Consider the following 26,646-nt stretch of genomic DNA (forward strand, 5'->3'; position numbering starts at 1 on the left):
TGCTGCCTGTAAACCCTGGCAGCAGGATAGTGGCGTCTTCTGCGGCCCCTTCCACCTTGGACTACCTGCTGGCCCTCCACCCCTTGTGCCTGCACCTTTACTCCCACAGGTCGCTCCCCTGGAAGCTGCATTAAGATAGCTGGCCTCTTCTCCCTTCTGCCCTTCTCTTCCTCCTCAGCGGAGGTGCCACCAGCGGAGACCACAACCCCCATTAACAGAAGGCTGTCTGGTGCTTGGAAGGGTCCACACAGTCAAAATCCTCTGGGGGCCTTGGAGACACCAATGAGTCCTGAAATGAAGCATAGAAATGCTAAGGCTGAAGTTCAGAACAAGATGAAGTTGTCAAGTTCAAATAAGCAACCAGCAGCAAACTACCTCCTAAACTCCTCACTACTCAGAATGGCAATGCTGCGGACCCTTTTTATCCACCCCTTGGATGAGGTTTCGTTAAAAGTGGGCTGCCCGCCTGCCTGTTTTGCCCTTGCGACATGCGTGAAATTGCACGAGCAACGTAAAATTAGGATCAATTGCATTTTTAACGGCCTTAAGTGGCCCTTTAATTGTTGGCGGGCGCGACTCCAACAGTCGCATGCGCCCGTCGACCTGGAGATTGCTCACGTGTGAGATGACGTTGGGATACTTACCCAATGTTGCCTCATGCTATTTCACGTCTGTTTGGGCCATACGCACACCCGCCCGTGAGGCATAAAACTCTGGCCCCAGTTTCTCTTTTCTTGCAGCTCTTTTAAAATTGTGCTGTTATGGACCAGAGGGAGATTAATTTAAATAGCCCTGATTTCTTCTCTCAATACCCGTCCAAAAACAGAAAGCTGGTTTTGATTTTATAAGTGGTGGTATTTTCTCCCAACCTTTCAGTTTGGAGTGTTCCAAACCTCTATTAATAACCCCACAGCAAACTTGAGATAAGGTAGAAGAAGAAGGTTGGTTTATTCTACACACACACAAAACGCAGGGAAGGGGTTTCAGAACATTTGCCCCTTTTTGCATCTGCAATGAAAGAGGTTTAAGGGAAAGAAAGAGATACAGGGCAAGACTACGATAAAAGTAAGAGTTATGGTTTCACGTGAGTCCAGAGTCCAGAATCAAAAGTTCAGTGGTGTATTCCTTCAGAGGTTAGCAGGCTGAAACAGCTGCAGGGTGATCCGACTTTCCAGAAGTGAGGACTTCCCTGATGGGAGAAGGCACATAGAGATGAATTAGTCTTGAAGGCACAGATGTAGAAGTTCCAATGTTTCAGTAGCTCACAGTGCAGATGAGGGCTAGGGACTTCATCTGGACTGAGATCTTTCCATTGCCACCTGCTAGATGGTAAAGTGGTAGACTGCCTGGGTTCAGTTCCACATGGCAACATTACAGATTCTAGCAGCTTGGGGGAGGTCATGTGACACACCTCCCACTTCTCCCCCTGAGTGTTGGACAAAAGATTTATTTTCCCAGGTTTGGACTCTTGAGGTTTTTAATTGAGGAGCCGGGGTCCCTTTTGTCCTTTGCAGACATACTGTCTCCGTTAGCCGGAACCCTGCCTTAGAAATGCACAGAGGGTTGGTACATTTCTTTGTAGTGTGATTGTTGGCCGTCACAGTGGAAATTAGCACCTCTTTAAAGATAACAAGGTCCCTACTGATTTCTGATGAGTCAGGGCTAGTCAGGGTAAAGCCTTATCCATTTTTTAAAAATAAAAATAATAATTTTATAAAGTAGCCAGGTTGACGCAGATATATATATATTTTTTTGTCCTTCCTGTCTTCTGGCCAGGACAGTACCATTTACCATATATTGTCTCACCTCATTCTTCCCACCAAAATATATTGCCTCACACTTTACTGCATTGAGTTTCACTTACCATTCCACTAGCCTGCATATGTGCTCTTCAAGTCTATTATGTTAGGGACAGGAAGGGGGTTAATTTAAACAGCACTAATCTCACCACTCACCACCCGTCCATAAACAGAAAAGTGTTTTAATTTGTTTCCCTCTTTATAAGCGGTGACATAGTTCCCATTTTTGCGTGATCCAATTTTCTGTTAATTACCCCACAGCAAACTTGAGATAGGATGAACTCAAAGGGTTAGTTTATTTATACACACTCAAAACATGAAATGAGGGTTGCAACATCACCTCCACACCCAGACAGTAAAGAGAGGGATAGAGAAAAGAAGGTCTTACAGTAGAGAGACCACCGAGAAAATAAATGTTGGCTGGGATTTTCTAGTCCCGCCAGCTGCAGGACCGGAAATTCCTGCCCAAAGTCAATGGACCTTTGACTAATTCATCAAATTTTCCATCCCATCCATAATGATTCCTGTTGTGGGTGGGACCAGAAAATCCAGGCCATTGTTTCACTTTGGTTCCAGAGCCCAGAAACAATGTCCAATGAGGTATTCCTTCACAGAGGTCAGTGGGTTGAAAACTGATGCTGGATAATTCACTTTTCTGGTGGTGGTAACTTCACACGCTAAGTCTGGGCATGCAGAGATAAATCAGTCTTGTAGGTGGCACAGAATTTCCAGAAGAAGCAGTGTAGATGGGGGTCAGGCATTCCACCTGGGCAGAGCTCCTTGTTTGTGAGGCTACTAGTTAGATGGTAAACAGCAGACTGAGCTTTTCAGTTCAACTAAGCAATATTATTTGTTCCACAAGCCAGAGGCCCATGTTACAGGATTCCCATCTCTCCAACCTCTTTGAAAAGGATGTGCATCCATCGTCTGGATTCCAAAGACTGTTAAATGTCTCAGTCATTAGGAATTGAAAGGAAAGTTGTGGGGTCTTTGTCTTAGCAGATAATCCATCTCCTTCTGGCCAGCCGAGGTTATTAAATGCTAATGGTCTTTTTATTAGCTCTCTTTGAAGTTGGGCTGTACAGTCCACAGGGCGTCATTGGTGGCTCCTCAGGGATAACGAGGTTTGAGCTTTCCTAAAACTGCCAAGGGGCTTCTTTTGCTCAGGGGTCACAGGCATAGTTTCAGCCATTTTAAGCTGTGTTCAGTTTTAAATATTTAAAAATATCAACAAGCATATCTATAAAATTATATAAAAATATATGGCGTGAGGTCTTAGTCCCGTATTTTAACTGTGGCCTGACCTATGTTTTGTCCAAATTTCTCACTGTGGGCCCATGTTTCTCCCTGGCACCTCTGGTGTGTAAGTCTGGCAATATGTTTTATGTAAATACTCCAACCTGACCTTGGTTGAACATGTCTGATTTTCCAGGTTCAATTGTTTTAAATAATATGAACAAGTGCCAATCATAACTAAGGAAGGAAAGAACTAGCATAGCATTTTTCATGTCCTCGGGACTTCTCAAAGCTCATCACAGCTAATGAATACTGTTTGAGGTTTCACATAGCAAGGTCTTTCAAATAGGCTCCTTCTAAGACTAGCAGGAAAAGAGGGGTTTTGGATTTAGGAGCAGGATCTCCAGATGTCAGAGTTCCCATGTCCTCAGCTATTCAATCAAAATGGTTTTGAACAAAAGATTCTCCCATGTACTTAACCGCTATGATTTCTAAAATTCCAGGACAAAATAAATCAATGTTTGCTGAACTTGATGACTGGAAAACAGTTTGTCAGCTATTTTACTTTTATGTATCACATAAGTGCAGAATATTATCCATAAATGATTTATGACACATTTATGGTGCAGAGAGTCACATAATCCACTATAAGCAACAGTATGGATCCAAGCACTTTCAGTTGTATCTGAGTTAGTAGCACTGTATTCTTGGCACAAAGGATTGCTTTCTATAATGAAAAACAGTTTTAATTTGTAGCATGCACAAGGGAAAAAATAACAACAGTTTATACAAATGCGGTGGTTTTTAAACAAGGAACTAGAAAAGCTCCAGCTATTAATTTATGGGTGGCATTACTTAGGCAGCTGCCATCTGCAATTATTTCCATCTTGTTAGCAAGTGTGTTAACGGCCAGGGTTTTGCTGTCAGCCAGGAATACACTGTACCAATTAAAGTCACTCTTGCCCACAGACTTTCTGCGGGTTTTTGAACTGGAACTTGCAGGTATTAGAAAACCATTTCAGCATGGTGCCCTCTACAGAGGATCTGGGACCAGCGAGAATAACTGTCTATTTTCTTAACCAATCAAAAATTCTTAATATGAAGAGCACATAGTCTGAACCAGGAAGCGTCAGTTAGAATGTTTAATTCAATGCCCAATCACATACATAAAGTGAAACTAAGAGGGCAAAAGAACAATGGGACTAAGAGAGATAAAAGAGGCAGAAAGAAAAATTCTTTAAAAAATTAAATCTCCAACAATAATTAAAATTTGAAAGAAATTCATTTTCAATTTCAGAGGTTGCTGGGCAATAGTTAAGACTCATCACACTAATAAAAATCTACTCAGATTAGAATGGGCATGCCTTAACTTTTTCCCATGCATTTAGTTGGTAACTAGTGGGCAACACATTCCATATGTTTGAATGATGAGTCTCTCGACCAGATACTTGTATAGCATAACTCCTGGATGAGTGGAACAACTCAAAGAGCAACTTCCTGATTTCCACACATTAGCCTCCATTAATTTTAATGCAAAAGCTGGATGATCTAAGCGGATTTCCCTTTAATCTTAGGCTATTGGTATTAAAAAGAAACTATACAAATGATAAGTAATTACTGATCGTGTCATTGAAAATGTTCAGTTCCCGGATGAAGTGAAGAACAAAATGGACTCATCAGGATGCTGAATCAATAAGCGCTTGGAGGAAAGGGGAATAAAGGGATATGGGAATGTGATATATTTATATTGATTCAGGCTACTGCTCATGTGAAGGATCATCTTCGAGATGACCTGATGGCCTAATTGACTTGATTCTGTGTTATACTTTCTGTTACATAGATTTCCAACACTCTGTCCACGGAATGTAATTGGAACAAAAATAAAGTACTGCAGATGCTGGAAATCTGAAATAAAAATAGAAAATGCTGGAAATACTCAGCAGGTTAGGCAGCATCTGTGGCGAGAAACAGAGTTAACATTTCAGGTCGATGATTCTTCATCAGAACTAAGGAAAGATAGAAATGTGATAGGTTGGAAGGCAGAAGAGATTAAATGACAAAGGTTTCATGGTCACCCTCATCATGTGCGCTCTGCCCGAAGGCAGATCATTGGCTCACTGCAGCCTTTCCATATCTCTCTAACCTGTGCCAGTTTCTTCTTTGCCAGTAACTTCCCTCAATTTTCAAGCCGTCCAACATTAATTTTCTCTTCCTTCCCTTCCGCTTTTTCCTTGAAAAGTTCCCTCCGTAACATATCTTACAAGTGCATCTATTTCCTCTTAAGATGTGTCCTATCCAGTCTCTCTGAATTTTCCTAATTATGTTCAGCTATTTCTTTGTTCCTTCACTCTTCACAGCATTTGGATAGTGGCAAAGTAAAGGAATAAACAGAGAAACCAGAGGAAAAAAAACAAACCAGCAAAATAAAACAGGGAACAAAATGGAGGCAAAGGTTATGATCAAAATTGTTGAACTCAGGGTTGAGTCTGAAGGCTGTAGAGTGCCACATCGAAAAATGAGGGGTTGGTGCACAAGTTGGCATTGAGCTTCACCTGAACACTGTAGCAGGTCAAGGACAGAAAGGTCAGTGTTGGAGCAAGGTGGAGAATTAAAATGATAAGCAACAGGAAGTTCAGGGTCACGCTTGAGAACTGAACAGAGGTGTCCCGCAAAGCTGCCACACAGCCTGCGTTTGGTTTCCCGAATGTAGACGAGACCCCATGGTGAGTATTCTGAATTACAGTATTCTAAATTGGAAGAAGTACAAGTAAATCACTGTTTCACTTGGAAGGAGTGTTTAGGGACTTGGATGGCGAGAAGGAAGGAGATGAAAGGGCTGATGTTGCTTCCCTTGCATTGCATGGAAAGGTGCTGTAGGAAAGGGAGGGGGTGTTGGGGGTAGCTGAGGAATGGACCAGGGTGTCGCAAAGCAAACAACCCCTATGGAAGGCTGAAAGGGCAGGATAGGGGAAGATGTATCTGCTGATGGCATCATGCTGGATGAGCTATTGAATACAAAGGCTGGTAAGGCAGAAGGTGAGAACAAAATGAACTCTATCATGGTTCTGGGAGGGAGGAGAAGGGTTGAGAGCAGAAGTGCATTAAATAGATTAGACATGGTGGAGGGCCCTATCAACCATGCTGGAGGGGGGAGTCCTTGGCTGAGGAAAAAGGAAAACATATCGGAAACATTGGTATGGATGGTTGCAACGTCTGAGCAGACACATTGCAGACAGAGAAATTGGGAGAATAGAATAGAGTCCCAACAGGAAGCAGGACGTGATGAAGTGTAACCAAGGTAGCTGTGGGAGCCTGTGAGCTGGTAGTGAATATTAGTTGATACCCTATCCCCAGAAAGGGAAACAGAGAAGTCAAGGAAGGAAAGGGATGAGTCAGAGTTGGCTCAGGTGAGAGTAAGAGAAGGGTGAAAATTGAAACAAAATCAATGAAATCTTCCAGTTCAGGGCGAAAGCAGGAAGGGGCACTGATAGAGTCCTCAATGTATCAGGCGAAGAGATGAGGGAGGGTGCCTGTGGGATTGGAACAATAAATGTTCCACCTATCCCACAAAAAGACAGGGCATAGCTAGGGCCCATGCAGGTATCTATAGCAATAGCTTTTACTTGGAGGGAGGGAGTGGAGTTGAAAGAGAAGTTGTTCAGTGTAAGAACAAGTTCAGTCAGGTGGAGGAACGTGATGGTGGATGGGGATTGGTTGGGCCTCTGTTCGAGGAAGAAGCGGAGAGCTCTCAAACCATCCTAGCAGGAGGTGAAGGTGTAGAGGGATTCAACATCCATGGTGAGGAGAAGACTGTTAGAGCCAAGAAGCTGGAATCTGTTGACATGATGTGGGGCATTAGAAGAGTCGCAGATGTAGATAAGAAGAGACCAGACAACGGGAGAAAAAAAAGAGTTGAGATAGGAAAACAGTTTTAGTAGGGCAAGAACATACTGAAACAATGGGTCGACCAAGGAAGCCCTGTTTATGGATGTTGGGAAGGCTGTAGAAGCAGGTTGTTCAGGTTTGGGGGACTATACTGTTGGCGGGAAGATCTTGTGAGGATCTGAGGTCAGTGACAGTCTTGGATACAATGCAGAGTCGTGGTAATTCAGCCTTTGCTAACTAGAGATCAGGATGCCAGACAGCAATGGCACCACCTTGTCAGCAGGTTTGATGACAATGCTGGGGTTGGACATGAAAGAAAGCAGTGATGCCAGTTCAAAGATAGACAGGTTAGAGAGAGTGAGGGGAGCCAAGAAATTGAGATGGTAATTGGTCTTGTTACCCAGAGGAGGTGCAGGTTCAGGCTCTGGATTCGGAGTAGAGATTAATTCTGACCTTACTTTCCTCATAGTGTGACCAATGGGCACTGAAACACAGGGTTGCCAGAAGAAGTCTGGCAGTGAATCTTTCACCGGTGTCAGAAGGTCTCTGTGGTCTTGGAGTCAACATGAAGATACAAGAATGCCATGGCATTTATAGTTTTAAAACCCCACTGCCTCCCCACCTCCAGGCTGTTTTTATCAAACGCCAACTCTTTCAATAATTTTTCCAAATTGTCACCTTTTCTCACACTATTTACTTCTTTCAGCAGTTAACACAGCTCATGATACATGCTCCCTCAGTACGAAGTATGTGGTTTTACAGATGGTGGCAATCTCAAATGTATTGCCAAGGTTCAATTTATCTATTCCCTTAGCAACTTTGAATACTTCAACGGTACCTGTCTGAGATTGCCCTGCATAATAAACAATTCCATCCTCTTCAACTTCTCTTAACAGTTTAGATCCCTTAAGTTAGGTAATAATTAGGTTCACCCTTTCTGCACTGCCTACAGTGTATGCAGATTAGTTAGTTCATTAACAAATTAGGAAGAAAAGGCGGATTAATAATTATTGGGACTATCTCCCAGTGATCCTGTTGCTTAATTTTATTTCTCAGTGTTGATCCAAGCCTTGGAGATCTGGATGAAGACAGATTTGATTCTCAGTCTCTGCTGAGTTAATTTACCTTAGCATTTTTTCCCTTTGTTCATGGAATGTGAATGTCGCTGGCAAGACCAGCATTTATTGCCCATCCCATGTTGCCCTTGAGAAGGTGGTGGTGAGCTGCCTTCCTAAACCGCTGCAGTCCATGTGATGTAGGTACACCCACAGTGCTGTTCGGGAGTGAGTTCTAGGATTTTGACCCAGCAACAGTGAAGGAATGGCAATATATTTCCAAGTCAGAGTGGTGAGTTGCTTGGAGGGGAACTTGCAGGTGGTGGTGTTCCCATGCGTCTGCTGCTCTCGTCCTTCTAGGTGGTAGAGGTTGCGGGTTTGGAAGGTGCTATCAAAGGAGGCTCAGCAAGTTGCTAAGGAAGTAACAGCCACGTACAAATGTTTCAAGACTTAAGAACGGAAAATGAATTAGGCTTTCCACTCCTAATTATCATCCAGTGACTGCTGTTGAAACTGCCCTTTGTGACTGTCAGGATCATGTCTGGCTGTAATGTCCCCAGTTTGTCAGTTGTATGTGTATCAATGAACTATGACAGCATTGCTAAAGATATATTGATCTGTCGTAACCCAGGTCTGCCTTCAATGCGTTATCCTCATTATTTCTCTGAAATAGTTTTGGGCTCATTTGACATGAGAAATGGCATGCAGGGTTTCAGCAATGGTCTTTCTTGTTTTCTGTTGTCCATTAGTCAAACAGAGAGTTGCTCTTGCTTCGTGATATTTAAGTTGCAACGTTTCAGGCACCAAAAACTGTCACAATTTGTTTTTCCTTCTCATCACACCTTGAAAAATATAATAAATAAGCCTAGAACCAGCAATTTCCTCAAATAAAGCTTCAAAAACCTATCGGTTTTGTTTTAATGGTTCTCAATTATGCCTAATTTTGATTTGGTTAATTAGATTGTTCCACTTCAATTAAAACTTTAATACTAACCTTGAATTTCAGGTGACATTTCCTCAAACAGGGCGAAGACTTACTTTAGTTGCTATGTATAATAAACGTGGGTCATGATGGCTGATTGGTATGGCTAGAAAGATTTGCCTTTGCCAGGAATAGGATATAGTAATTTATGCACCAGTGTTCAAATTATCGATAGACATGTGGCTTGTGATCTTATTATTATTTAGATTGAGTGTGATGAAGGAAAACAATTTGATTGATCCTATCAGTTTTTGGAATCTGACCCACAGGTTATAGCACCTCGCAGATTTCTACTTCTGACTCACTGATGTAACTCCTCACGAGGGGAAGCTGTATATATAAAGAACTTTTTTTAAAAAATTTTATTATAATTTCACAGGATGTTGGCATTGCTAGCAAAGGCAACATTTATTGCCCATTCCTAATTGCCCTTGAGAAGGTGTTGGTGAGCCACTTTCTTGAATCACTACAGTCCATGTGGTGTAGGTACACTCACTGTAATGTTAGGAAGGGAATTCCAGGATTTTGACCCAGCGACAGTGAAGGAACAGCGATATAATTCCAAGCCAGGATGGTGTGTGGTTTGGAGAGGAACTTGTAGGTGGTGGTATTCCCATGTATCTGCTGCCATTGACCTTCTAGGTGGTAAAGGTCGCTGGTTTCATAAGGCACTGTCAAAGGAGCCCTGGTGAGTTGCTGCAGTGCATCTTGTAAATGGTACACACTGCTGCCACTGTGCGTCGGTGGTGAAGGCAGTGAATGTTTAAGGCGATGGATGGGGTATCAACCAAACAGGCTGCTTTATCCTGGATGGTGTCGAGCTTCTTGAGTGTTGTTGGAGCTGCACTCATCTAGGCATGTGGAGAGTATTCCATCACACTCCGAATTTGTGTCTGTTGTAGATGCATGGATTGCAGCAGTTCAAGAAGGCAGCTCACCACCACCTTCTCAAAGGCAACTCGAGATGGGCAATAAATGCTGGCCCAGCCAACGAAGCCCACATCCCAAGAATGAATAAAAAAAAGATGATGGACAGGCTTTGGGGAGTTAGTCTCTGCAGAATACCAGCCTCATACCTGGTCTTGTAGCTATAGTATTTATATGGCTGGTCCAGTTCAGTTTCTGGTTAACGGTAACCCCTAGGGTGTTGATAGTTGGGGGATTCAGCATGTTGGAGAGGGTCATTGCCTGGCATTTGTGCGGCATGAATGTTGTTTGCCATTTATGATCCCAAGTCTCGATGTTATCCAGGTCTGGCTGCATTTGGATATGGATTACTTCATTATGTCCTTATTGGTGATGGAATTTTTTTTTTAAATAGAATTTATTAGAGAGATAGATTCCCTATCCTATTAGTTATTTGGCCTTCTCCATTTACCAAAGGATTTTCATTTTCTAGCCAATACTGCATTTCATTATGGAGGCAAGCTGATATCAGTATGTAGTTAATTGGATAGAAGGTGGTGTTTTAGAATTCTTGGCACAATTTGTTTAGCCTGAGAAAGTGAATTTCAAACTTTCTTGTTCAAACAAAATTGTTTTCTGCTTGAAATTCTTTGAAGTAATAGTGTCAATACAGCAAAACTTTGCAACTGGCATTCCTGTAAATTACCAAATAAAGACCTCAAGGCGATTGTCAAATGGTGCTTATACATTCTGCTTGATACTTGACAGTTCTCAATAAAGTTGTTAGGAAAGTCAGCCTGTGCTAAATACCCAAGCCATTGGGTAAGGATGTGGGTGGCAGGCTTCAAGAGCAAGTCAGAGATTGGGAAAGCTGCAGTGAGTAACTCACTTCCTGACTCTCCAAAGCCTGTCCACCATTTACAAAGCACAAGCCAGAAGTCTAATGAAATACTCTCCGCTTGCCTGGATGAGTGCAGCTCCAGCAACACTCAACACCAACCATGAAAAAGCAGCTCACTTGATTGGCACCCCATCCACCACCTTAAATATTCATTCCCTCCACCACCGAAGCCACAGTGACAGCCGTGTGTACCATTTACAAGATGCACTGAAGCAACTTGCCAAGGGTCCTTCGACTGCATCGTCCTAACCCGTGACCTCTACCAGCTAGAAGGACAAGTGCAGTCATGCTCTTGGGAACACTGCCACCTGCAAGTTCTGCTCCCAGTCACACACCTTCCTAACTTGGAATTATATCCCTGCTCCTCCACTGTCATTGATTCAAAATCCTGGAACTCCCTACCTAACTACACTTTTGGTGTACCTACATTGTATAGACTGCAGCTGTTCAAGAAGGTGACTCACCACAATGTTCTCAAGGGCAATTAGGAATGGCCAATAAATGCTGTCCTTGCATATCCATGAAAGAATTAAAAAACAGAGAACACAGAAAATGGCCATAAAACCCTTATGGTTTCAATTGAAGGTGCAAGTTAGGAGAAACCTTTATCTATGGGTAGAAGATCTGATTCAATCTGTGATAACCAATAAGTAATAGAATTTGTACTTCCATCACTCCACATAATGTCCTCAGAAGATAGAGCTCTTCAGATCCATTGAATTACTCTTTGACATGTATGAAATCAGAGCAGCTAATGAATGGTGCACAGCAAAGTCCCCACAAGCAGCAATGAAATAAATGGCTGATTAATCTGTTTTGGTGCTGTTGTTTGATGGGTATATATTGGCTAGGCCACTGGGAGAAATCCTCTGCTCTTTGTTGAATTGTGCCATGGGATAATTTATTAATATTAATTAATATTCATATTTTATTAATAGAGTAAAAGGGCTTTGGTTTAACATTGTATCTGAGTTGCAGAGTCGTTTGTATCTAAGACCTTTGATGTTGCCTGTCACACCAATAAATCAGCGTGAGTGGATAAAGCCTTGCTTAACATGGATCAATTAATTATGAATTACAAAAACTCTGTTATTATTCACGCTGCAATTAGCCAAAGCCACAAGAACTACGCAACTCTGACTCATTTCAATTTTCCTAAATATTCTGAAAGGAAATCCAAACATATTAGGATAAACAGTAATTTAGGATCTCAATGTACGGATTCTGACACATTATGTGTGCTCTCCCAAAGACAGGCTTTTGCCTCATTGTCTGATGATGATTCATCCTAAGCCATTTTCCCTCAGCGGTTTTTCTTTGTCAGTGGTGGTTTTGTCATTCCTTTCCACTCTCAGGGACAGGTCAAGGAGGGAAGTTACAAGTCTTAGTCAGCTGGAACAGGAAGAACCACACGCTAGTCAACTCAGCTAACCAGTCCCCACAGTGTCTTCTGCTACTTAATTTAATGTTCTGATCTATATGCTTTCCTTGTGAAAGAAAACAATGTGGTGGCTGACTACTGGACATCTCTGAGAACTTTGCCATATCTTATGCTGCTGGACACTCATTTAGCACATTCTCTCATTTGAATGGAGGTAGAATACAAGGCCACAATAAGGGGCAGAATCATCCCAGATTGTCACTAAGTTCAGTAGAGGGCAGGTAAAACAATGTTTTGCCCCCCGGGCACAATACAATCCCGGGAAACACGCTATTTCCATGGCGGGTAGGCTCTCATTCACCCGTCACGCCATCACCTCACCGCTTCACCACACCGGGCACCATATTTAAAGTCTAGCCACATGCACACCTCTCAGTGCTTCCAGCCCATGACTGCTGCACAAAGAAAGGAGGCCCCAATAGGCAAAAAGACTGCAGTCCCCAGGTTTATTGCCACATCCCTTGAGCACCTTTTGTTCCATTCATTCACGAGATGTGGGCTTCACTGGCTGGGCCAGCATTAATTGCCCATCCCTGGTTTTCCCATGAGAAGGTGGTGGTGAACTGCCTTCTTGAACTGCTGCAATCCATGTGGTGTAGGTACACCCACAGTGATGTTAGGAAGGGATTTCCAGTATTTGGACCTAGCGACAGTGAAGGAACGGCGATATATTTCCAAGTCAGGGGATGGTGAGTGATTTGGAGGGGAACTTCCAGGTGGTGGTGTTCCCACCTATCTGCTGCCCTTATCCTTCTAGATAGCAATGGTTGTGGGTTTGGAAGGTGCTGTCTAAGGAGCCTTGGTGAATTCCTGCAGTGCATCTTGTAGATGGTACACACTGCTGCTACTGTGCGTCGGTGGTGGAGGGAGTGAATGTTTGTGGATGTGGTGCCAATCAAGCGGACTGCTTTTTCGTGGACGGTGTCAAGCTTCTTGTGTGTTGTGGGAGTTGCACTCATCCAGGCAAGTGGGGACTATTCCATCACACTCCTGACTTGTGCCTTGTAGATAGTGGACAGGCTTTGGGGAGTCAGGAGGTGAGTTACTCATCACAAGATTCCTAGCCTCTGACCTGCTCTTGTAGCCAAAGTATTTACATGACTAATCCAGTTCAGTTTCTGATCAATGGTAACCCCAGGATGTTGATAGTGGGGGATTCAGTGATGGTAATGCCATTGAATGTCAAGGGGTGATGGTTAGATTTTCTCTTGTTAGGGATGGTCATTGCCTGGCACTTGTGTGGCATGAACGTTACTTGCCACTTGTCAGCCCAAGCCTGGATGTTGTCCAGGTCTTGCTTTATTTGGGCATGGACTGCTTCAGTATCTGAGGAGTAGCGAATGGTGCTGAACATTGTGCAATCATCAGTGAGCATCCCCATTCTGGCCTTATGATGGAAAGGTGGAGGTGATGGTGTAGTGGTATTGTTGCTGGACTAGTAATTCAGAGACCCAGGGTAATGCTCTCAGGACCTGGGTTTGAATCCTGCTACAGCAGATGAGGGAAATTGAATTTAATAATTGGAACTTAAAAGACTAATGATGACCATGAAACCATTGTTGATATTTTTTTTGATGTAAAAACCCATCTGGTTCTCTAATATCCTTTAGGGAAGAAAATCTGCGCTCCTCACCTGGTCTGGCCTGCATGTGATCCCAGATCCACAGCAATGTGGTTGATTCTTAAATGTCCCCTAAAATGGTCTAGCAACCCAATCAGTTGTATCAAACTGCTACAAAGTCTCAAAAAAGGAATGAAACCAGACAGACCACCAGGCAATGACCTAGGCACCAGAAATGCCAAACTCAGCCCTGTTGACCCTGCAAAGTCCTCCTTAAATAACATCTGGAGGCTCGTGCCAAAATTGGGAGAGCTGTCTCACAGACTAGTCAAGCAACAAACTGACATAATCATCCTCATGGAATCATATCTTACAGATAAGGTCCCAGACATCACCAGCACCATCCCTCAGTATGTCCTGTCCCACCGGCAGGACAGACCCAGCAGAGGTGGCGGCACAGTGACATACAGCCAGGAGGGAGTTGCCCTGGGAGTCCTCAACATCGACTCCATTGTTTCATGGCATCAGGTCAAACATGGGGCAAGGAAACCTCCTGCTGATTATCATGTATCGCCCTTCCTCAGCTGATGAATCAGTGCTCTTCCATGTTGAACACCACTTGGAGGAAGCACTGAAGGTGGCAAGGTCACAGAATGTATTCTGGGTGGGGGACTTCAATGTCCATTACCAAGAGTGGCTCAGTAGCACCACTACTGGCTGAGTCCTAAATGACCTAGCTGCTAGACTGGGTCTGTGGCCAGTGGTAAGGGAAACAAAAAGAGGGAAAAACATACTCGTATCTCATCCTCAACAACCTGCCTGCCATGGCCTCTGTCCATGACAGTATTGGTAGAAGTAACCACCGGACAGCCATTGTGGTGATGAAGTACCGCCTTCATATTGAGGATACCCTTCATCGTGTTGTGTGGCACTACCACCATGCTAAATGGGATAGATTTCAAACAGATCTAGCAACTCAAGACTGGGCATCCATGAGGCGCTGTGGACCATCAGCAGCAGCAGAACGGTACTCAACACAATCTGTAACCTCATGGCCTGGCATATCCCCTACTCTACCATTACTATCAAGCCAGGGGATCAACCCTGATTCAATGAAGTGTGCAGGAGGACAAGCCAGGAGCACCACAAGGCATACCTAAAAATGTGGTATCAACCCGGTGAAGCTATAACACAGGACTACTTGCATGACAAATGCATAAGCAGCAAGTGATAGACAGAGCTAAGCAATCCCACAAGCAATGGATCAGATCTAACTCTGCAGTCTTGCCACATTCAGTCATGAATGGTGGTGGACAATTAAACAACTCACTGGAGGAGGAGGGTCCATAAATATCCCCACCATCAATGATGGGAGAGTGCAGCACACCAGTGCAAAAGATAAGGCTGAAGCATTTGCTACAATCTTCAGCCAGAAGTGCCGAGTGGATGATCCATCTTGGCCTCCTCCGGAGGTCCCCATCATCACAGATGCCAGTCTTCAGCCAATTCGATTCACTCCATATGATATCAAGGAAAAGCTGAAGACACTGGACAGTGCAAAGGCTATGGGCCCTCACAATATTCCAGCAATAATACTGAAGACTTGTGCTCCATAACTTGCCACGCCCCTAGCCAAGCTGTTCCAGTACAGCTACAACAGTGGCATCTACCCAGCTATGTGGAAAATTTCCTAGGTATGTCTTGTACACAAAAGGAAGATCATTGATGAAGCAGCTGAAGATGGTTGGGCCTAGGACATTACCCTGAAGAACTCCTGCAGTGATGTCCTGGAGCTGAGATGACTGACCTCCAACAACCACAACCATCTTCCTTTGTGTTAGGTATGACCCCAACCAGCGGAGAGTTTTCCCCTGATTTTCATTGACTCCAGTTTTGCTCGGGCTCCTTAATGCCACACTCGGTCAAATGTGGCCTTGATGTCAAGGGCAGCTACTGTCACCTCACCTCGGGAGTTCAGCTCTTTTGTCCATGTTTGAACCAAGGCTGTAATGAGGTGAGGAGCTAAGTGGCCCTGGCAGAACCCAAACTGGAAGTCAGGAAGCAGGTTATTGCTAAACAAGTGCACTGTTGATGTCTCCTTCCATTACTTTACTGATGCTTGGGAGTAGACTGATGAGGCGGTAATTGGCCGGGTTGGATTTGTCCCACTTTTTGTGTACAGGACACACCTGGGAAATTTGGACACCATGGAGGCCATGATGTCCTCTACCCCTGCTCTTGCTGCAGGAGTGGCAGCAGCATCACCAATCTAGCATGGGAGGCAGTGGCAGCGGTGGTCAGCACCAACAACCTGCAAAAGAGGACAGCCACCCAGTGCCACTACAGGATAAATGGTGTTATGACGTGGCAGATGATGTGTGCCAGGTGGACCAAATCCACAAGGGAAACTTGGTCCCACTCTCACAGTGGTTTTGCAATTTGTATTTATTATGAGAAGATGTGTGCACTGAATTCAGAAGTAATGAGTCCACCAAGACATTTAGAGATTTTAAAAATTGAATTAAAAAAATTTTAACAAAATAAAAGATTGTAAGCACATACATAAGACTACAATTACTTAATACTATAACAACTCCTAAAATTCCTAATTAACCTAACTCCCAGTTACACCCTGTAAGGCAACAGTCCAAAACAGACTTTAGATTAAAAAGAAAACCCAGCAAGTTATCACAGTACCCACTGGACAGTGGAATTCCAAATGGCTTTCTCCAACTTCAGTTGACTGGACACAGCTGACTTATGCAGAAATGCCTGGAGGCTTCTTGAAGGCTGTTTCACACACTCCTATTAGATCTTACATGGCCCCCACCTCATATAGCCTTTCATTCTCCTTTATATGTGTTTCTCTCTCTTTAATATGTAAATTCTATTGTTCCATATGTCTTTGCAACCGTACTGTTCCCATAATATAAAAACTTTCATGTTGCCAATATTGTCAGTAACCTTTGGGAAAAATAAACACACTCCTTAGCTTTGCTTATCTAGCTAGTTATAAACAGACAAACATCCCTTTGGAATCCAAACAATCCCTTCACTTATCTAAAAATGCAAATTCCCTTCACACCTTTCATGCTAAGACAACATCTATGTTTACTCATTCGCATTTCAAGTATATTTCTACACCTCGCTTCTTTTGATAATTCCAAGCTTGCAGTCTATCTAACTCCAAATGTAATTTAATCACACAGACAGAACCAACTATACTCACCCCCATAAACCTACTTCAGAATAAACCAGAAAAATATTATGAAAATTATCATACATTTGTAACAATGGCCACATCCGTTGCACCAGGATAATTCACTCTTCTCATCACTCTCGACTTGCACTCACAAACCCATCACACATCCACAGGGATCTCACATCTCAAGGGACAACACACCAACTTTCATACACACTTTTACATCTCCATCAGGCTCATACCCTCTCGAGCTCACGTCCTCAAACTGTCCACTCACCACATAAACATTCCATGCAGTGCCATGTGTCCTGCTCACACTCTCTACATCTGTTTTCAGCAGGAAAAAGTCCCAAACTCGGGGTGGAGTGGCCCACATTCAGCCCCTCGCTCACTTTGAGGAGTGTGCCATTGTGCTGACTGGTGAGGACATGGATCGTGCCTCTGGTGATGATGAGGCCGGCAGCGAACACCCTCATGAGGATCCTGCATCGCATCATCCCTCTCTCAATGCAAACGTGAGTTCTCTCTCTCCTGCTTTTGACTCTGCTGCCATGCGCTGCTTATCTCTACTGTGGCTCACAGGGAGCTGTGCCAAGCGACCAACACCCTCAGCCAGCCAATCCCTCAGCTCCATCCATGTTCTCACATCCAGCTGAAAGGACGCCTCCTCCATTGAAGAGTTGGAAATAAGCAGCCTGGAAGACCAATCATAGCACTTACCCACACCCTACATCAGCGCAGAGACACACACCTTGGTGGGATCTAGATCTAGAGCAGGCTCGGATTCAAAATCTGGTGGTCACCTTGTGGACACTTGTTTGCAGCAAGAGGAGGCAAGTTCAGCTGAGCTCCCTGGCACTCGGAGGACTGCTGGGCATCAGGCATCTGTGAAGTCTGAGTCAGATGACGAGACTCTGGATTTAGCCTTCTAACTCATTCCGGAGAGTCAGCAGAAGGTGTGGGAACATCACACAGAGCTGTTGGAAGTTCTCAGAGAGGCTCAGAGTCAGAGGAATGCATCTGCCTGCTCTCTGATGAAATGGTGCCCACATGTGCACATATGGGGGGCTCATGGGGAGGATGGCGGACGCCATGGAGAACCTGGTCCAGCAGAACATGGAGATGTGTGCTGACCTGCACTCCATCACAGGAGCCTTGGGTGAGTTCCTGCAGTGGCAATGCGAGAGGTAAACAGGGCACCTCGATGCCCCTCCAGGTGTTCCTTCCCTTCAAGAAGACAGGCCAGAGCCAAAGGGAGGAGGAGCAGCAGCTGGACACCCCTGGGTCCTCCACTCAGGAATCTCCGAGGCTGTCCACTCCCTCCGAGTCCCCTTTGCCTGTGAGCCCCTCAACCTCGTCCTCTGTCACCGCAGAGGGAGCAGTTGGCAAACGAGTGATTCTGGAGAGAGAAGTGTGTGTGTGTGGCAGGGCCTTTTGGAGCCTCATGCAAGCTCTCTCCCACACACGCGGATCCTTCCTCTATCACAGTCATCTCACTGTCTTGAGTATTTTCAATGCTGCCTGCTGGTGTTCTCTTTCAGTTGTCTATCTGAGCTGACCTACATCTCTGCCCGCCCAATGGTCACACTCCCATGCAGCACCTGATCTCACCCACCATGACTGTGGGTTCACTTTTGATTTGGACAACATGGACTGGATTTGCTTTGTCGTCAGCTCCCCCGTCTTTTCCCCTCTCCCAGTCACCCATTTCCTGTCCGCCATCACAGTTGACACCCCTATATTAGCTTCCACCTCCCCTCCATGACCTACCAGCTATAACCCTTTTCCTTTGGGAATGTCCAGGTGAACGTGCATGTTCCCTTCCTTCCCGAAAATCCCATCCCCATCCACATTCACCTCCCTGGCCTCCTCCTTCTCACCCCCAGGGTTTGTGTCTACCTCCAAGTCCCCATGAACCACCCTCGCCACCCCTTCTACTGCTACCATCGAACCCTCACCCTCCCACCCTACCACCTCACTCTGCCCTCGGTCATTCTCACCGTCCCCTCATTCCACGCCCACCCTCAGTCCTGTCCCTGGGAGGCAATCATGGACCCATCAGACCCCTCCCTTACACATTCACCTGGACGTCCCCCTGTCCCCACCCCTTCTCCGCTGGAACGTCTTCCCTCCTCAGGACCCCTTCCGCCCCAGAACTCTTTACGCCCTCTGGACCTCTTCCCCCCTGGAACCTCTTCCACCCGAAAACCCTTCTCCCCTCTTAGTCCTCTCACCCGCCCAGACGACCCCCTGCTCAGTCCCTCCCCCTTCCTGACTCCCTCAGACACCCTTACCTGTTACGCCACCCTTCGTCTTTCCCCCACCCCCAACTCTTTCCTCCAGCCTTACCTCTTCCTCCAGCTTGACTTCTTCCTCCAGTCTTACTCCTCCCCCCTTCCTGACTCCCTCAGGCACCCTCACTTCTTCCTCCAGCTTTATTATGTCCCCCTTCCTGACTGCTTCCTCCACCAATACTTCTTCCTCCACCCTTACTCCCTCCTCTCTTCACACTCCTCCCTCCCCCCAGACTCCTTCTCCTCTTCATACTCCTTCGTCCCCCGGACTCCCTGCGCTGTCCGCACTCCTTCCTCTCCCTGTACTCTTTCCCCCCTCTAAACTCTTTCCCTTCCACCTTCCACAGCTACCTACTTCCCCAGTTGCCACCTTCTCCTCCGTTACCCCCTCCTCCCCCATACTTCCTCCCCCCCAACCTCCCCTCCTGACACCTTCAGTACCACCCTCCCAACCTCAACCCCCCCGACACCTCTTCTTCTCCCAGTCGATCCCAGACCATCCCCTCCCATTCCCTCGACTGTCATCTGTTGTGAGCGTCAACGGCGACTTTCCAACTCCCGTGAGCTGCCTCGCAGCAGAGCCATGTCCATGAGAACCCAGCATGTTATGGACGTCCCTCCAGGATCCCATTGCTGTCGGGCACCAACATCTTCTGCTTCTTGGATGTCCGCGATGTGAACAAGGCCCTGGCAGTAAGTCCTGACTTCTGCATGTCACACTTGTCAAGGTGTTGTCACAGTTGACAGCAGCACTGAAAACAAAGGCGTGTTTTCCCGCCGATGTGGGCGGACGAGTCAGCGGAGATAGATGAGTCTGACAGGCTGGCCATATAATGCTATGCTGATGTATTACAATGAGGTCCCCAAAAGCGGGGAACGCGGCCCACCATTGACGGGCTGAGTGGACGATCGCAAACTGGTTTCATGACGTCGTGAAACCGATTTTTGGCCTTCTCGCCATAATGTCCACTTAGACTACCGAGCACACCCGACGCCAGCAGGCACGGACAATTCCACTCAAGGTTACTGAAGCCCCAAGTCAGGGTGTTGTCAGGATAATTTCCCAACGTGGTGAAAATAGTTGGAATTGACATGAAACCTAAGATGTTTATAATATCAGATATTATATTCTCTTAGAGAGCTCATAGTTGTGCATTGGACTTTAGTTTGTGGTGGTAGGGTGACCTTACTTCCGATGTTGCTGGAGGTGCCACATTCTCCAAAGCAGAATATAGTCCTGTAAGACATTCAAATAATACTGTACAAATCTCGATAGTGTTCTCCTCCATGCTAGCTATTGCACTTTGCAGGCTGCGTTACAAACTCAGTTATTTAATGGTACTCAGGAAGTATTCTTTTGTGGGTGGATGCTGGATGTCACATCATCATTTCAAGGTTTCCTGCAGCAGGGCCACTGGCCAACCCTTTCCAACTTATCTACAACCAATGGAATTGTTATTCATCACTCAAGCTATGAGTTTCATCTGAAGCTTCCATCTTTACCTCTGCATCTAATCCTTGAGATTAAAAGACTCAAACTCGCTTTAATTACAAGAGACACACAAATGAGAAGGCTCTGAATGCGTTAAGAGCCGTTCAGAACAAAGTCTAACAGACTGCTCGGTGTTGTGCCAATAATTACTGGTTATAATTTTGACAGAATATCCAGATGTCCTTTAACACAGGGAATGCCAGGGGTATGTATGAAGGGGTCAAAAAGACAACAGGTCCATCAGCAAAGATGACAGCCCCACTGAAAAATAAGGCAGGGGAGATCATCACTGACAGCAGTAAACAGTCAGAGAAATGGATGGAACATTACCTTGAGTTGTACTTTAGGGAGAAAACTGTGACCGAGGAAGCTCTAGACACCACAGAAATCCTGCCTGTCGCAGAAGAGCTGCTTGAAGCCACTTTGGAGGAGTTTAGCAAAGCTGTTCAGAACACTCACTCCCCCGGAAAACACACAGGGCAGGATTTTGAGTTCGGTGGGCGCATGCGATCGACGGGCCCGGGAGCAGCCAGGGAATGGACGCTCGACCACGATCGGCCCCCGGCCGTGGTTTCACGCTGGCTGGCCAGTTAACGGCCGGCCAGCGTGAAAGGTGCACTGAAAGGCTCAGTGCTGCCGGGGTGGGGGCGGGAGGAGAGCGAGCGCTGAAGTCAGTTGCGTCAAGCTGGTGACAGAAGCTCTGTTCAGGCAGGTACTGATCTTTATTCTTTACCGTACAGGCGAAGCCAGCCAGGCTGAGCGAGCCAGAGACTTAGCAGCAATTGCTGGGTTCCCCCGCGCCCAGGATGCCGTCGACTGCACACATGTGGCCATCAAGGCGCCAGCAGGTGAGCCCGGTGCCTTTGTCAACAGGAAGGGTTTTCACTCCATGAACGTGCAGATAGTGTGTGATCACAGGATGCAGATCCTACAAGCCTGAGCAAGGTTTCCTGACAGCTCCCATGGCGCTTACATCCTGAGGCACTCCCAGGTGCCCAACTGGATGGATGGCTGCTGGGTGACAAGGGCTATCCATTGAACAGGCGGCTCATGATGCCTCTCTGCCACCCAAGAACAGAGGCAGAGAAGCATTACAATACGAGTCATGCCTCCACAAGGGTGGTGGTAGAGAGGACCATAGGTCTTCTCAAGGTGTGCTTCTGATGCCTGGGACTGTTCAGGGGGAGCACTACAATACCCCCCCAGAGTGGATGTCACTGATCGTGGTTGCATGCTGTGCTCTCCACAATCTGGCACTGGCAAGGGGGAACTCACTGGAGGAAAAGGATCCTGAGGCAGCTGCACAGGCCACAGATGATGAGTCCAGTAGTGAGTCCGAAGATGTGCACAATGAGGAGAACGCTGAGGGTGTGGAGCCAGACCTCTTGGTGAGGTGTGGTAGCCTCCTCCTCCCATCCCAGGGGACAGGTAGTCCCTCCTGGCAGCCACCTCCTCCAGGAGGACAGCGAGGCACTCATCATAAAAGCGTGGGACCGAGTGCCCACCCGACCTGCCCTCCCGCCTGCCATATCCAGCTGCCCTCAGGTCCATAGTGCCAGCTCAGGGAACGTCCTCCAAGGCAGCCTTCCATGGGCTGCCTGGTCCGCTTTTAAACCTACCGCCAGGTCACCATTGGACTGGGCGGCCAAGAGGCCCCCACCCCCATATGGCCCTCCCTGGCCAATGCGGAGCTGTGTTTCACGCTGGGCAGACCTTAATTGGCCCACCAGCGTGAAATCACAGTCGGGGCCCGATTGCTGCGCCCGCCCGACAAAGGGAAAATCCTGCCCCGAGAATTAACTGAAACCCTGACTCATGATCAGTTTGGAGAACATTAACAACTGGACAATGCCATTAGTTAACTGCAATTATGAATCACCATCAATTCCTGGCAACAATGGAAGAAGCATTAACATTGGAACAACGCTATGAGCTAAATGCCCATCACTGTGAGGAAAATCACCTTATCCTCTGTTGTGTAAACAGCAGGGCAGGAGATAAGGAATTGTCTTTGACCTTGCAGTTTTGCAAAGCTCAGGAGATTGAAAGACCAAGATAGAGAGGATGAAAGACCAGGTGATCCAGAAGACTGTTAACTGAATCTATGCCTGAGGCCCAGGTGTGTGACAGTGTGACTGGGACACTATAAATAAGGAGAGCATTGAAGCGTGGGCACTGCAGTCAGGTGAAGAAGGACAGGGACCAGTCAGCTCCAGATCCAGGCCTACACTCAACACCGGTATCGACCACCCATGTGGGTGATTGTAAGGTTCAGTCAAATCAGAAAGGGGCTTGCACTGGTGTTTTGTTGGTTTAATAAACTAACGAGTTTACAGTTGAACCAAAACCTGTTTAGTGCATATATTTTGTTCTTGTAATTCCGGGGTCCAAGACTCACTGTAAGGAGGAAGGGAATGGAACCCCTTACACAACTAAAGAGGCATCATCCTGTTGAGCATCGTGGGAAAAGTATTTGCCTGTGTTGTCCTTATCAGACTTCAGATCCTGACTAAACACATCTATCCTGAATCCCAGTGTGGTTTCAGAACTGAGAGATCTCCAATTGGCATGATCTCCTCAGTCCAGCGGCCACAAGAGAAATGCCGTGAACAAAGGAGACCAGTATAAATTGCCTTCATCGATCTCACCAAGATATTCAACCATGAGGGCAGAGGTGATCTATTTAAGCTGCTGGTGAAAATTGGCTACCTGCTGAAGCTGCTCAATGTGATCTCCCCTTTCCATGACAACGTGATGGATAAGCTATCAGCTATGAAGGGGCTACATTGGAACCCTCTGAGATCTTCAGTGGGGTTAAACAGGGTTGTGTTCTGGTATCAACACTCTATGGCACATTCTCTTTGCTGCTGTCATATGCCTTCAGGTCATCTACAGTGGTCTACGTATGTACCAGAACTGACGGAAGGCTGTTCAGCCTTACTCACCTGAGATACAAGACAATTGGAGATGGGCAATAAATGCTGGCCTAGCCAGCGATGCCCACATCTCATGAACAAATAAAAAAACCAAGTGTGGATCCAGCAGTGCAACATCCATCAGACAACAGACAACTGTGAGTCAGTTCCCCTGTTCCTCAGTCCCCTGCCATGGTCCTCAACTCAAGCCCCTTCTTCCGAAGACACCTTGGAAGAAGAATCTGATCACACCCTCATTGAAGACCTGTCACAATGCTCACCAACACCCTCCACCGGTGCAGAGGCACACACCTCGGTGGGGCCTAGTTCTAGAGTAGCCTCAGGCTCACAACCTGGTGAGCATATCGCACTGTCTGATCCACAGCAGGCGGCGGCAGGGACTTCCCAGTTTTTTGGCACTCGGGAGACTGCTGGAGGCCAGAAATCTGCAGTGTCCAAGTCAGATGAGGAACCTCTGGACTCAGTTATACCTCAGTTGCTGGAGCTGCAAAGACAAGCTCGGTAACATCAGGGAGGGTTGTCCACTGTACTCCTCAGATTGCAAGGGACGACGGAGGCGTCTGTCCGCCTTTAGGCTCACATAATAGCACCAGCATGTCAACGTACCGAGGTCAACTCTGGCAGGACAGCAACCACCATGGAGACCTTGGTCCAGGACATCAGTCCTGCACTGCTGCGCAGCTGAACTCCATCACTGACTCCACAGTTTACCTCCAACAGTGTCAACGCAACAGGGGTGCGGGGCAGCTCAATCTCACTCCAGCTTCTCCTTCTCCTCAAGAGGTCAGCCAGGGGACCTCAGACACCCATAGGGAGGAGGATCAGCTGACGCACCCCCCAGAGCCATCCATCCCGCTGACTCCAGGAGTGTCCGGCCCATCCGAATCCCCTCTTCCTGTGACCTCTGCAGCTTCACAGGCCGTGGAGGGTGCTACTGCCACACAGCCGGCCCCCGAAAGCAGGCTTGAGCCTTCCAGGTCTCGGCCCTCCAGAGGACACCTGCCAAGGTCATCACAAAGCAGGCATAGCAGTCAGCAGGCTGCCTCCACCTCCGCTGTGGATGTCGGTGGAGCACCAAGACAGGATTAGGAAGGTTAAGAAGACATCGTTGCACAGCCCGGGCAAGGGTGTTTATCAATTGTGCATAATGTTCACGATTGTAAATAAACTCCCCAAGAATGTCTCCTTGCCTATGGCTCCTTTTTATATTGATCTGTGTTTGTGTCACTCAGACGTGTCTCAGTCCAGGGCCTCTTCCCTGTGAAGTGTGTAACGCTTCAGACCAAAGTGATGGTCTGGCTTCACACTCACAGGATAAATCAGTGATGCCCATACCTCTATGGTGCTTGTCATTACTGCCAGAGCGTCGTGGGCAGGCCTCACAGTTCCGTCATTCTCTCTGTGCGCCCTCAGCAGTTTTGAGGTGAAGCTGGCCCCCATCTCTTTAGCATCTGCGACCGGTGATGCTGTGCTCCTGAAGGGGTCGGGGACTGAAGGCTGATAAAGGATTAGGCACACAGCTGCGTCTCCATGATATGACCCTGATTACAGAATGCAAGCGAGATGCCCTCAGCCAGACAGGAGTCAAACATTCACAGAGGCAGTGTGAAGATCTATGGAGTGTCCTCGCAGCTTGTTGTTATCATCCTCATGGAATTGTCAGGAAGATATAACTGTCATAATTTTATTGGAATTTATTGTTAAGCAGAGTAATAGTGGGGCCTGTGTCTATGTTTGTGCATGTGTGATTTAACTGAATAAAAGGCAGCTGGTCTGAAGCCTTTGATGTATTAGAAGATAAGTTAGCATTAAAATGTAAGAGGTAAAGGGAATGTTTGCATTTTAAATAAACCAGACTGAAATGGTTCAAAGAGAGGGAGTAAAAATACATTTAGCCAGGGGAACTTAAGAAACAGTGTGTTTAATTTTCCCAAAGGCTACTAGTAAACTTGGTACTATGAGAGAATTTTATTATTAGAAACGTAAAGTCCGAAGACATAGTGAAACAATGGGAATTTGCATTCAAAGGGGAAAATATGTATAAAGGAGAGAAGGGTGTGTGTAAGGGTAGGCATTTTAAGATCTAACAAGTGTGAAAAGCCTTCAGCATCTATGCCTTAAGCTGCTGTCTACAACAAACTGAAGTTAAGAAAACTCACTTTGAATTGGATTGCTCAGGGTATCATGTTTCTTTGCCTGGGTCTTTTAAAATCTATGGGTGGAATTTTCCCAGATTTGCATTAGGTGGGGTAGCAGGCGGGTAAAACGGCGATTTATCCGCCATCGCGGCCAGTGGCTTTTCACGCCATAATGTCTCAAATCCACCTCATTATTTATGCACTCCCGGGAAACATACCGTTTCCATGGCAGGCAGGGTCTCATTTGCCCGCCCACCATCACCCTGCTGCTGCATCATGCCAGGTGCCATGTTTAAAGTCCAGCCACATTTCAGTGTTTCCAGGGCACCACTGCTGCATGGAAGACATGGCCCTGAAACGGAAGAAGACTGCAGCCCCCAGGTTCAGTGACATGTCTCTCAAGTAACTTTTGGATTCCATGGAGGCCCGCCGTGATGTCCTCTACCCCCACTTTGGCTGCAGGATGGGCAGCAACTGCACGAACCCGGCTTGGGAGGCGGTGGCAGTGGTGGTCAGCACCAACGCCCTGTAAATGAGGACAGCCACGCAGTGCCACAAGAGGATGAATGATCTCCTCCGTTCCGCCAGGGTAAGTCACTCATCTCATCACTCAACTCGCACACTCACAAACCCATCACACATCCACAGGGCCCGCACTCACAGCCGGCTCAAGAGACATCACCATTCACACATTCACACTCACCGTCATTGTCTTCATCCCGTCCATGGGACCACTCAACACCCACACAGGCCAGCACACAACAAGAGAGAGAGGTTGCACACCGGTGGCAGAATGCCTGAAATCAAGGTCCTCATGG

The sequence above is a fragment of the Cetorhinus maximus genome, chromosome 7 (assembly GCF_964194155.1).
Source record: "Cetorhinus maximus chromosome 7, sCetMax3.hap1.1, whole genome shotgun sequence".
Lineage (NCBI taxonomy): Eukaryota > Metazoa > Chordata > Chondrichthyes > Lamniformes > Cetorhinidae > Cetorhinus > Cetorhinus maximus.